The following is an 11,453-nucleotide window of genomic DNA, read 5'->3' as shown; positions in this document are numbered from 1 at the left end:
AATAAAGCTTGCGGTGTGTAAGCAAGGAGGAATGCGTAGGTTTGCAGGGCTCAGCTCGCAACCAGGAGCCGATAGCAAAAGCGGACGCGGTGCCTGGGTTGGGCATCAGAGGAGCTTGAGCGTAACCCAACCGGAGATGTAAAAGGTGGCCAGGTCCCTGCTGTAGCAGTTGCCCCCGTCCTTGATCCCAACCGCACTGCCCCAAAGACAGAGATGAAACGGGGGACTGGAGGCATCACATCTCCACATCTCAGACCACCCAAGTGGGAGACCTGGCAGGTTTTGGGTAGCTGGTCTGGGAACTAGCATCGCATGAACTGCTGATGGAAGGTGGGAGGCAATTTTGGAAGGTGAAGAAAACGTTAAATATAATTAATTACACCCTGAAGGGTGTTCATTCAGGAGCCCCGGGCACCCAATGGGTGGAGGAGGGCACTTCTAAAGGGAGATTCAGATCTCCTGGGGGTTTAGTTGGCCTTCTGAGGTGCCCAGATGAAAGCCAGGTTCACGGCTTGGCCACACCAGTGCGGTGCTTGTAGGGTGAATCCATGCCATGAAAGGGCTTTTCAGTGCTTCTGCTTGAGATGGGATATGGTGGACGCTGTACTGACAGTTTAGAAGGCAATTACAAAAGCATTTCAGAAGAGGTGGGCATGCCCAGACAAGTGGCTCCTCTGCTCCTTGGTCTACAGGGGATGCTTGTCCCCTCTCTCCTTGGAGCCAAAGGCAGCATCCGCACCCACTGGGCTTTCTGGCCAGCAATGCTCTGCCTCAGATCTGCACTTTTGGCCAAGGGAGGAGATGGTGCCGGTGTGGTGCTTGCACAGGAGAGCATGGAGCTCCTCTCCTGTGCTGGAATGTGGCTGGGGGCGGGCAGGCGGGCAGTGTGAGCCCTCACAGCAGAGTCTGGAGAAGCCTTTCTAGGGCTGTTTTGATCTCTCAAGTGTACAGGTGATAACAATCAGGGCCTGACATGCTGTGAGGGCATTTATAGACATAGCGAAATGCGCCTGTGGAGCAGGAGGGTGAGTTCGCACCATATCACGCTCAGGATCGGTGACGCTCTAGGGAATGAATACCAAAACCTACTGACAGGGTGTGTTTCCCATATGGGTGCTTATGCAGCACCATACTGCACCCGTGTGTGCGACACCGCATGCCTGGTATGGCCACGCTGACTGCCAGGAGCTGAAGAAGATCTATCTGCCTCCATTTCACCATAGCTTTTGAAGGCAAACTCTAGGTTGAGTGAAGCTTCAGCCATGGCATGAGCAAAGACAGCATCCCAGGGAGGAAATGCTCTTTGTATCCCAAAGCATTTTTATTCCCAGGATGCAGCTCATGGGAAACACAGGACTCAGGTTGTCCTCGCTGCATGGGTTTTAGTGTCCAAGTTCATGAACAGATGTAGATTTTACACTGAAACGCACCATCTCTGGGGCAATCTGTGAGCACACAACAAGATGACCCAACCGCTGGGAAGGGGAAAGGAGGAAAAACCCCAGATCCAGTTCAATCCGATGGGGAACCTGAAGGAGAGGCAGCACAGCCTCCCTCCCTGGAAACGAGCCAGGGCACTGGAGCTACCACCCCTTCACAAACCCAAAAAGGACCCAAAACCAGACAGCACTGGACACTACCCGCAAACCGGACGCAGCTCTCAGACCTTTTCTTCCCACTCTGGAGATGGGGCGTGCAGAGGGAGGGATAGCCACCGCCAACACCTTCTGCCATGTGGTCTGTGTCTGTTATTTTGCATCCTGCTCTCCCGCTAATAAAACAAGCGATGTCCTTGTAGTGCTTTCCAGGGGGGGAAACATAAAATGCATTTGCCATTAGTTTATTTTAGTAAAGCCCTATTTAAGCAAAGGAGAGGAAAGGGATCCCTGCAAGGGGCACACTTGCTAACAGGAGAGCACAATACGCTTGATTGCACTTTCTTGTCCCGCAGAAACTCACTGATGCCCTGGGAAGGCAAAAAAAAAGGGGTTAGGTGATGTAGCTATACAGTGTATAAAGCAGCTCCTTAACACATGGTTGTAGTTATGCAGCTGGGGAAAGCGGGCGCGTATTTTGGGAGGATACCTGGCCAGCGTGCAGCCAGCTGTGATCAGATATATCCAGGGTAACTGCGCCACCTCATGGTCCCCAGAGCCAAAGAGTTGAGAAGAGGGAGTCGGACGCCTGGTGTGACTCGCGTTCACTGAAAAGCATCTTCACAGCCTCCTCTGAGAAAAACTGCGGCAGCTTTATTCACTGCAGCGAAGTCACCTCCTTTAGGAAGGCCAGGCGGGGATTTGCTCCATGGATTACTGCCTTACTTCGACAACAGTCACAATAGTCTCTGAATGAACTACTACTACTTCTAAAACAATGACAAAATAAGATGCCCCCTACTTGTTCTGGGATTGCTCCTTAAAGCACAAAGAATCACAGAATGGTTTGGGTTGGAAGGGACCTTAAAGATCATCCCGCGCAGGGGCACCTCCCACCAGACCAGGGTGCTCCAAGCCCCGTCCAACCTGGCCTTGAACCCCTCCAGGGATGGGGCAGCCACAGCTTCTCTGGGCAACCTGGGACAGGGGCTCCCCACCCTCCTGCATCACTTCTTCATCCAGTCCTGTTTTAAGAAACCCAGTCCCTGTGGCTCCTGCTGCTTCCCTGCAGATGCAAGCTTGCAGCCCAGTAGATCCCATCCTGGAGAAGGGCTGTCCTAGATTATCATGTTCTGCTTCCTTTTCCTTTGATCCACTGGAAATAATCTCTCCCGTTTGGCACCCCAGGCAGCCCTTCTTTTAGCCTCCTGTTCTCACCCTGCTCACACTTGCAGCTGATTGTTGGCCGTGTCTCTTACAAGCTGTCACTTGGGCATTCACGCCTGGATTTTCCTGATTTTTCCTCCGTAAGAGGTGGGGGGAGAGTTTTCACCAACTTAAGTCCAGCATAAGACAGTCACCTAGTGCTCTCCCACAGTGAAAAGGGAGAGCGGGGCATCATTGGGGTTAGGCAAGCCCACCCCAACATAGTCCTACATTCCCCCTCTGGAAATGCCTTGCTTTTTCCCACGGGCCACAGTGAGGGTCCAGTCGACTATGCTTATTTTAAGCCCTTAGATGACTAAAGTTGACCTGGTATCCCTCAGGGATCCGTATTGAAACCAGTATTGTTCAATATCTTTATCAATGACATAGACAGTAAGACTGAGTGCACCCTCAGAAAGTTTATGGATGACACCAAGCTGAGTGGTGCGGTGACACACCTGAGGGACGGGATGTCATCCAGAGGGACCTGGACAGGCTCGAGAAGTAGGCCTGTCTGAACCTCATAAGGTTCAGTGAGGTCAAGTGCAGGCTCCCACGCCTGGGTTAGGGCAACCCCCGGTATCCATACAGGCTGGGGGATGAAGGGATGGAGAGCAGCCCTGAGGAGAAGGACTTGGGGGTGCTGGTGGATGAGAGGCTCAACATGAGCCGTCAATGTGCACTAGCAGCCCAGAAACCCCCCTGCTGCCTGGGCTGCATCCCCAGCAGCGTGGGCAGCAGGGCGAGGGGGGGGATTCTGCCCCTCTGCTCCGCTTGGGGGAGACCCCCCTGCAGTGCTGCCTCCAGCTCTGGGGCCTCAGCACAGGAGAGACACGGAGCTGTTGGAGCGGGGCCAGAGGAGGCCCCGGAGATGCTGGGAGGGCTGGAGCCCCTCTGCTGGGAGGACGGGCTGAGAGAGCTGGGGGGGTTCAGCCTGGAGAAGAGAAGGCTCCAGGGAGACCTTATTGTGGCCTTCCAATACCTAAAGGGGGCCTACAGGAAAGATGGAGATATACTTTTTAGCAGAGCCTGTTGTGACAGGACAAGGGGTAATGATTTCAAACTCAAAGAGGGGAGATTCAGACTAGATATAAGGAAGAAATGTTTTACGCTGAGGTTGGTGAGACACTGTCCCAGGTTGCCCAGAGAGGTGGGAGATGCCTCATCCCTGGAAACATTCAAGGCCAGGTTGGACAGGGCTCTGAGCAACCTGGTCTAGTTAAAGATGTCCCTGCTTATGGCATGGGGTTGAACTAGAGGGCCTTTGAAGGTCCTTCCAACCCAAACCATTCTATGATTCTATGTTTCTATGACTTGAATCCCCATGGACATGTGTCCTATCTGCCTCCTACTGTCCTCAGTAACGAGAACCTCCACCTTTTTCCTCTCACCTTCACCCTTCTGCTGCTTCTACAAACAAATGCATTGCCAAGTCCTTGAGCTTACCTCCATCCTAACCACACAAGGAGAGATTGTCTGAAAATCTCACTGGCTTCTTCGCCTCTTATCTAATTTGTGGTGCACAGTCAACCCTGTCTCCTGCTGTCTCCTCCTTAGTCAGGTTCAGCCATGCAGATTGCATTTCCGTGGATGATTTCCCTTTGCCTCATTGATCCAGCACCAGTCCTTGTCTGCAGCGAGATAACGATAAAGCTCACCGTTAATTTATGACAACATCACACAGACTGTGCGTCCACGTACCACTGGCTCTTGGCATGAGTAGTTCCTGGCACTGTAGAACACATGTAAAGTGCAAGCAGAATAAAAAATTCTTTGGAGATCTGATGTATCCTAAATCTAGATACAGCTATTATTTTTTAAACTTCCCCCCCTCAGCATCTGTTCATAAAAGAAGGCTTTTGCTAGAAGATGCAATTTGCAGCAACGGCCATAGAGCCATTCTGTTTATGGTTCTGCCTTGTCTTCTGCATCCCCTTTACCCATCACCTCTCTTTTTCTCCTGGTACTTATCTGCTTTCAACGAGCACTGCTGTTTGGTGGGAGCTGAATACTGGGCTCTCACGTGGTGTTACATCTGCCTGAGGGTGAAGGCTGCTCTTAAAAAAAGAGGATTCAGCTTATGGAAAGGCGTTTTTACCTGCTTTGTTCAGAAATGCTGTCCCAGGAATCACCACGGAATCACGGAATCACGGAATCACGGAATCTTCAGAGTTGGAAGGGACCTCTAGAGATCATCTAGTCCAACTCCCCTGCTAGAGCAGGATTGCCTAAAGCACATCCCTCAGGGCTGCATCCAGGCGGGTCTTGAAAATCTCCAGAGAAGGGGACTCCACCACCTGCCTGGGCAGCCTGTTCCAGTGCTCTGTCACCCTCACTGTAAAGAAGTTTTTCCGTGTATTTGAACGGAACTTCCTATGTTCTAGCTTGTGCCCATTGCCCCTTGTCCTGTCGCTGGGAACCATTGAAAAGAGCCTGGCTCCGTCCTCCTTAAACCCACCCTTTAGATACTTGTAAACATTAATCAGGTCCCCCCTCAACCTTCTCTTCTCCAGGCTAAAGAGTCCCAGCTCTTTCAGCCTTTCCTCATAAGGGAGGTGCTCCAGTCCCACAATCATCTTGGTTGCCCTTCGCTGGACTCGCTCCAGTAGTTCCCTGTCCCTCTTGAACTGGGGAGCCCAGAACTGGACACAGTACTCCAGTTGTGGCCTCACCAGTGCAGAGTAGAGGGGGAGAATGACCTCCCTCGACCTACTGGCCACAGTCTTCCCTATGCAGCCCAGGATGCCATTGGCCTTCTTGGCGACAAGGGCACACTGCTGGCTCATGGATAATTTGCTGTCTACCAGGACCCCCAGGTCCTTCTCCTCAGAGCTGCTTCCCAGCATGTCCGCCCCTAACCTATACTGGTGTTTGGCATTCTTCCTTCCCAGGTGCAGGACCCTACACTTGCTTTTGTTGAACCTCATTAGGTTCTTCTCTGCCCAGCTCTCCAGCCTGTCCAGGTCACACTGGATGGCAGCACGGCCCTCTGGAGTGTCGGCCACCCCTCCCAGCTTGGTATCATCAGCAAACTTGCTGAGGATACACTCTGTCCCCTCATCTAGGTCATTAATGAATATATTGAACAAAATTGGTCCAAGTATTGACCCCTGAGGGACACCACTCGTTACAGGCCTCCAACTGGACTCTGTGCCGCTGATCACAACCCTCTGGGTTCTGTCACTCAGCCAGCTCTCGATCCACCTCACTGTCACCTCGTCTAGCCCACCAGGTAAGAAGTTCTTCATAGCAGGCCAATTTATTAAAAGCTGTGGGTTACTTGCAGTTTGGAAGTCTTCTCTCTGGTATCAAAATGTGATACAGAACCAGAACAAAACGCATACAAAGTATGGATGTAGCTGTCCCACTATACAAACGTTTTACGAGACAAAGGAGGGATGAGTTGGGGAAACAGCTGAAATGCAGCCAAGGGAACTTATTTCAAGCCATTTGAAAAGCTGCTTGTAAACTTTACTCCAAATCCTTTCTGCGTCCTTGCCCTCAGCATCCACCCTGGATATGATCTCCCACTTTGAATTCAGTGTTTCTCACTGGAACGAATAATTAGGGAAAGTTTTAAAGCAGAGAGGAGCAACTGATTGCTCAACTGCTGCCAAACTCCTTGACTTCATGCTTCAAGCAAAGCAGTGAGATGCAAGGCGTCCCTGGAAAGCTGGAGACATCAGCCCCAAGTAAGAGTGATCCAATAAAACCTGTTCTGCTCCCTCCTCGTCTCTTCCCCTGCCAGCTTTAGGATTGAGCTCCCAAGCACGCTTCATATGCAGGAAGGGACAGTACTAAACTATCCCATAAAAAGCTGAAACGTGGTGACCTATGCGGCTCGTCTTACCACAAGATCTTCTAGAACAGGCACTTACCTGTCTCAGCTGTCTTTATGTCAGCAAAATGAGCATTGCCAAGGCCCGTTCCCTGGCCCAACGGCCAGATGAGATGGAAGGATCTGTACCTTCGTCATTAATCTCTATTGCTTTCCAGACCAGGTTGGGCACATCCATCCTCGTCACTGGGAAGGCCATCTGGCTGTGCAACTACAGGACTGTTTGAGACTGGCCAAAACTGTTTCCACGGATCGTGCATAAAATTTAGCTGTATGGCCAGCTGAGACCTGTGCCGGTTATTAGTATAGATGTAGTCAGAGAGTTTTATTTGCTTACAAGAGCAATGGTGCCACAGCCTCCGCAGTGAGCACTGGCCAAGCGAGGTCCAACCTTACCCCATGAGTGAGGATCAAGGGTTCAGATACAGCTCAGGAGGTCGCCTGGAAGCAAAGAGAGACCAAGACTGAAATGAAAACCTAATGGGCTATATTATTTATGGGGAAGAGAAGGAAGATGTTAAAAACAAACAAAAAACTCAGCCTCACCTCATTTTTCCTTTACATTGTGTTTACGGCCTTTGCTGCGCAACTGGTACTGTCAATAAACCAGGCATTCAACGACCCTGCACAAAGCCCGTCAACATCTGCCCGGGGTCAGTGGGAGAGGCGGCAGCTACTGGATGGATGAGCTGATAGGGACTAGAAAAAGAGAGTGTCACATCCCCATTTGGGTTCCAGGTCTTCTCTCTGCCCTAACTTAATGAAGTAATGAGCCAAATTGGCTTCTTCATACCTGTGGCTGTAACATGCTGTCTCCGTCTACGATCAAAGTAGTCCAGGCACCACAGGTTTTGGAGCACGTTGTCAGAACCATTGAACGAAAGCCAATGAGCCGTGTGATGAATTAGATCAAACTAGATAATTAAGCTAGACTCATCCAGACTTCAAATAGAGGAAAGTGTCCCCACATAACTCCTTTTAAGTGCTAAGGTCATTATCAGCTCTCTATGAAAAAATCACAGATAATGCCATTAATTTCAGTGGATGCAACCACAAGTTTAAGGTAGGGGGTTTTGTATGATACTTGAGTATTTGATTCCTGGAAATAGTCATTGTAGAAACACTGGAGCAAGACTTGCACATATAACCTTACCAGTTTTCTTCTTCAGTGTGCCACCAGAGCCCGTGCAGTTTAGTGCCATCTCTGTCCTCCAGGACTTGTCAAGCATTTAAATGTAACAACCTCTTTTGGTCAATATTGTTATTCTCTGATTAAAGATGGTCAAACTGAGGAACGGAGATGTTAAGTATGTTACCTTACCCCCAGAGTGGGAAAGCATCCCTTTGCGATTCAGAACAGCACTCAGTACTACGCCAAGGTTTACTTCTGACCCAAATCATGTCCAGGAAAGGAGGAATGGAGGATTTGCACTCAAACACATGTCAGTTTTAGGTGCAGCTATTCCATTAGTGGGAACAGGTAGGAGAGAGCCACAAATCCTCCCATTCTCAGGCCTGTTATTTGGAAACACCATATCAGACTCTGGGACCAGCCCACGCTCTGGATCCCACCTTCTCTTCCTGCAGTTACTGGTTTTAAACTCAGACGGAGTGCGCTGCCACGTGAGTTCAGAAGACATGTTGACAATATTTGCCAGTCCCAGCATTTATATCGTACAGTTATTTGTCAAAGCCCCACCTATCCCATGCAGCACTTCCTTTCTGATAATTGCTACTGAGATACAGAGCTAAATAATGGAAAAGGAGAAAACTCTCCAATTCTCACCATTATCTTGAGGGTAGCCTGTTAAAACATGAACTCTCTGATATTTTCTTCCAAGCTCCTCCCCTGAGATACGCCTCTGAGCATCCCTGGAATTTCCTTGCACTCAGACACTGCCCTGAGCTGTCGTGGGAACACGGTGAAATTGGGAAGGTGTCCTTTGGTGTTGAAAGCTTCTCGGTTTTGTCAGAAATGAACGGAAAAACAGAGTGGTGAGCTGCAAAAAGAAAAAGCGATGAAGATTTTTTTGAAGTCCTGCTGAGTTTACCTCTTCACTGTAATGGTGAAGAGATGATAACCCTGAGACTTCACGTTCCCCCCACAAAGCCTATCCAGGGCATGCTCACGTCTACCCAAGAGGGGAGAAGGTCTCTTAGGGCAGGGACTAGTCCCTGTAGTGACAGCAGTGGCAAAAAGCTATTTTGGACCAGGTTTCAAACCTCAGGCAAATGGCAGCACCTATCAGAAACCTCAGGCACAGCATTGCTGTAGCATGAAGGGCAATACGAGTAACCCGCTGGGGCCATCGCTTCTACCTCAGGCACACATCGCTTAACCTCTAAGCTGGGTACCCTTTACATCTTTAGAGCTACAGAATCAAAGTCGCTACAGTCTGCAGCACCTCCATCTCATGACTGTTCCCCAACAGTCAGTATGAGCTGCCAGTTACTGAGGCAACCCTGCAGCCATGACCAAAGGCTGCACTAAGCCCGTCTACCTTGCTGTGAGCCAGCAGAAGACAACCAGCTCTCTTCCAGAGGACATGCAGCCACTGCTGTCATCATTTTATCCAGTCCTGGCTCTCGGATTGCACATTTAGGGACCATCTGACATGGTTTCCACCATCAAGCCACCTCATATTTTGAAGTACAGGAGCTTGGAGTCAACATCTACATGTGATCATATCGGTTCTTCCCTCCCGTCATGTCTGTCATTAACACTTATCGAAAAGGCACCTTGCTCTGACACCCTGAGCTCTACCCAGTGTCCCACAGCCCTTTGTGCTGGCCCCAGGGTGCTTTCAAGGAATCACTGCTCTTAGTCCACAGCACTCCTCAGCGCGTATGAGATCCAAGGATTAAAAAACCCTTGGAAACAAGCAATGAGACCATCAGGGAGATGGGAAGGGGATGAGAATGAACATATCAGGGTAGGAACAAGTGCTCTGAAATAGGAGCAACGATGGACAACAGCAAATGCCTTGAAAAAAGGGAGATAGCCGAGAAAGCTCTTGCAGATCCTTATCTTTGTGTTAAACATAAGATATCATTAATCAGAAACAAATCACTAGGAACTAAAGTCACAAGCAGGTTTTGTCACAGCTTGATTTCCACCTTGGTCACTCCTGTTCACCAGGGAAAGCGGCTCATCCAGCCCACGGTGAAGTCAGCAGAGACATCTAGTGGCAAAAATAACATTAAAATCCGCAGGGGAATATACTGGAGTGCTTTGCTTCATTTTACGGACAGCTCGATTATTACCAGCTTTCCAGTACATATAAAAAAGACTGCTTGGGAGCTTAATACTGTATTTTTAACTGATCTGTTGAAAAATGTATTGGAATGATGCTTTCCTAAATCTCCCAAACCCCAGCTTTATGGAGATAAAACACCTCCATAACTACTGTGCTTCCTGCCTGTCCTCAGCCTCCCAGGATGTTGTTCACCCTGACTCTCTCTTGCTTTTTGAGGAGTTGGAGATATTGGTATCATGTCTGGTTCTGGTTATGGTTTTTTGCTCATGTGTGAAGGTTTCTGTATGCCATTGCTGCTGCACTGATTGATGGGATCTTGTTATACAGCTCAGAAGAATTTTTTTCCCATCTGTTTCTTACAAATATGGTTTTTGTTAAGAGCTTTTCGGATTTTGGCTTTGATGGCACTGGGTTTTGTTTAAAGACTCGCATTACCTATTATGTTGAACATCTTTGTGCAGCTGTTCCATTTAGTCCAAGTCTGTTCTTCACTAGACACAAACCAGCCACTATTCAGCTTTGGCAGCTGTTTACAAAGAAAAAAAAAAAAAAAAAAAAAAAAATCAACCTTTAAGAATGTAACAAAGCAATGGCAAAATTCAATTTCTTAGTGGCGCAGGTAATACTGCCAATTTACCTGCGGTGAAAATCTGGCTTTATCTTCATCAAAGCCTGTAGTCCTTGCTCTGGATTTCTTCTCCAGTCACAGACAATAGATTAAAACATAACACTGCAGATGAAAGAATGATGTGCACACCAAACTGCCAGTCTAGGTAGACATTTTTACTTTTATAAAGACTTTGCAGGGTTTATGTACATCTCGCAAAAGACATTTGGCCAACAATGGGAGATCATTGCTGCGACAGCAAGACAGTTGCTCAGGCATGAGAAGACTGTGGCCTAGATTTTAATGAGTATTTAGCAATATTCAGTACTGCAACGCCTAAAGGACTTACAGGAACACTGGAGTGAGAGGACGTGATGGTAAGAAATCAAGAGCTAAAGCGAGTGGCCTAGCAGTCCACTTAACAAACCTCTGTTCATCACCTGGGCTGTGGTACCCAACTACGCATGCCATCCTACCCTGACCCACTTGCAGTGTTAAATATTTTAGGCTCTTACATGAGTAATTCAGTTTGGAAAACCAAATTTAGGCTCTAAAGTCAATTAGGCATTGCAAAGAGAAACACTGAAACACCTCATCACTCGCTGGCTGGGCCAAAGAGAAAGTTAGGGATCTTCAAAGCAGCTGGAATCAGATATTTGACGTGATTCCATACCAGCTGCGGAACATTAACAGGTCTAGAGGATTCAGTAGAAAACTAAGGCAATACAAAGGGTTGAGTTACCCATTCAACTTTGGTACTAAGTTTTTTTTTTGGTAGTGTTGGTTTTTTTGGCAGACTCCTTACAGTTTTTAAGTCGCAAAGAAAAGCACCACTTTTACCAGCAGCATCCACATCAAATCCATTAAGCAAATGATGATGACCATTTTAAAATCATTCAGCTGTGCTCACAGGTGCTCTGTTGAATACCTCGGTCCCCTCACTGTCATTC

General features: G+C 48.6%; 1 protein-coding gene across 1 annotated transcript in view; it reads right to left on the bottom strand.

Annotated features, from left to right (window-relative positions):
• Positions 1–1,302: 1,302 nt before the first annotated feature.
• Positions 1,303–11,453, bottom strand: part of THAP12 (THAP domain containing 12) — a 41,233-nt gene continuing 31,082 nt past the window's right edge. Inside the window, exons 13-19 of the mRNA XM_054194069.1 lie at positions 10,534–10,626; positions 10,332–10,422; positions 7,433–8,639; positions 7,186–7,338; positions 6,680–7,080; positions 2,086–4,853; positions 1,303–1,966 (exon numbers count right to left, since the gene is read on the bottom strand). The gene's annotated coding sequence lies outside the window, so the exon portion shown is untranslated. The remainder of the gene's footprint in view (positions 1,967–2,085; positions 4,854–6,679; positions 7,081–7,185; positions 7,339–7,432; positions 8,640–10,331; positions 10,423–10,533; positions 10,627–11,453) is intronic.

This window comes from Rissa tridactyla, chromosome 1 (genome assembly GCF_028500815.1).
Source record: "Rissa tridactyla isolate bRisTri1 chromosome 1, bRisTri1.patW.cur.20221130, whole genome shotgun sequence".
NCBI lineage: Eukaryota > Metazoa > Chordata > Aves > Charadriiformes > Laridae > Rissa > Rissa tridactyla.
The sequence above is the reverse complement of the archived record's forward strand: the minus strand, read 5'-3'. Positions and strand labels throughout refer to the sequence as shown.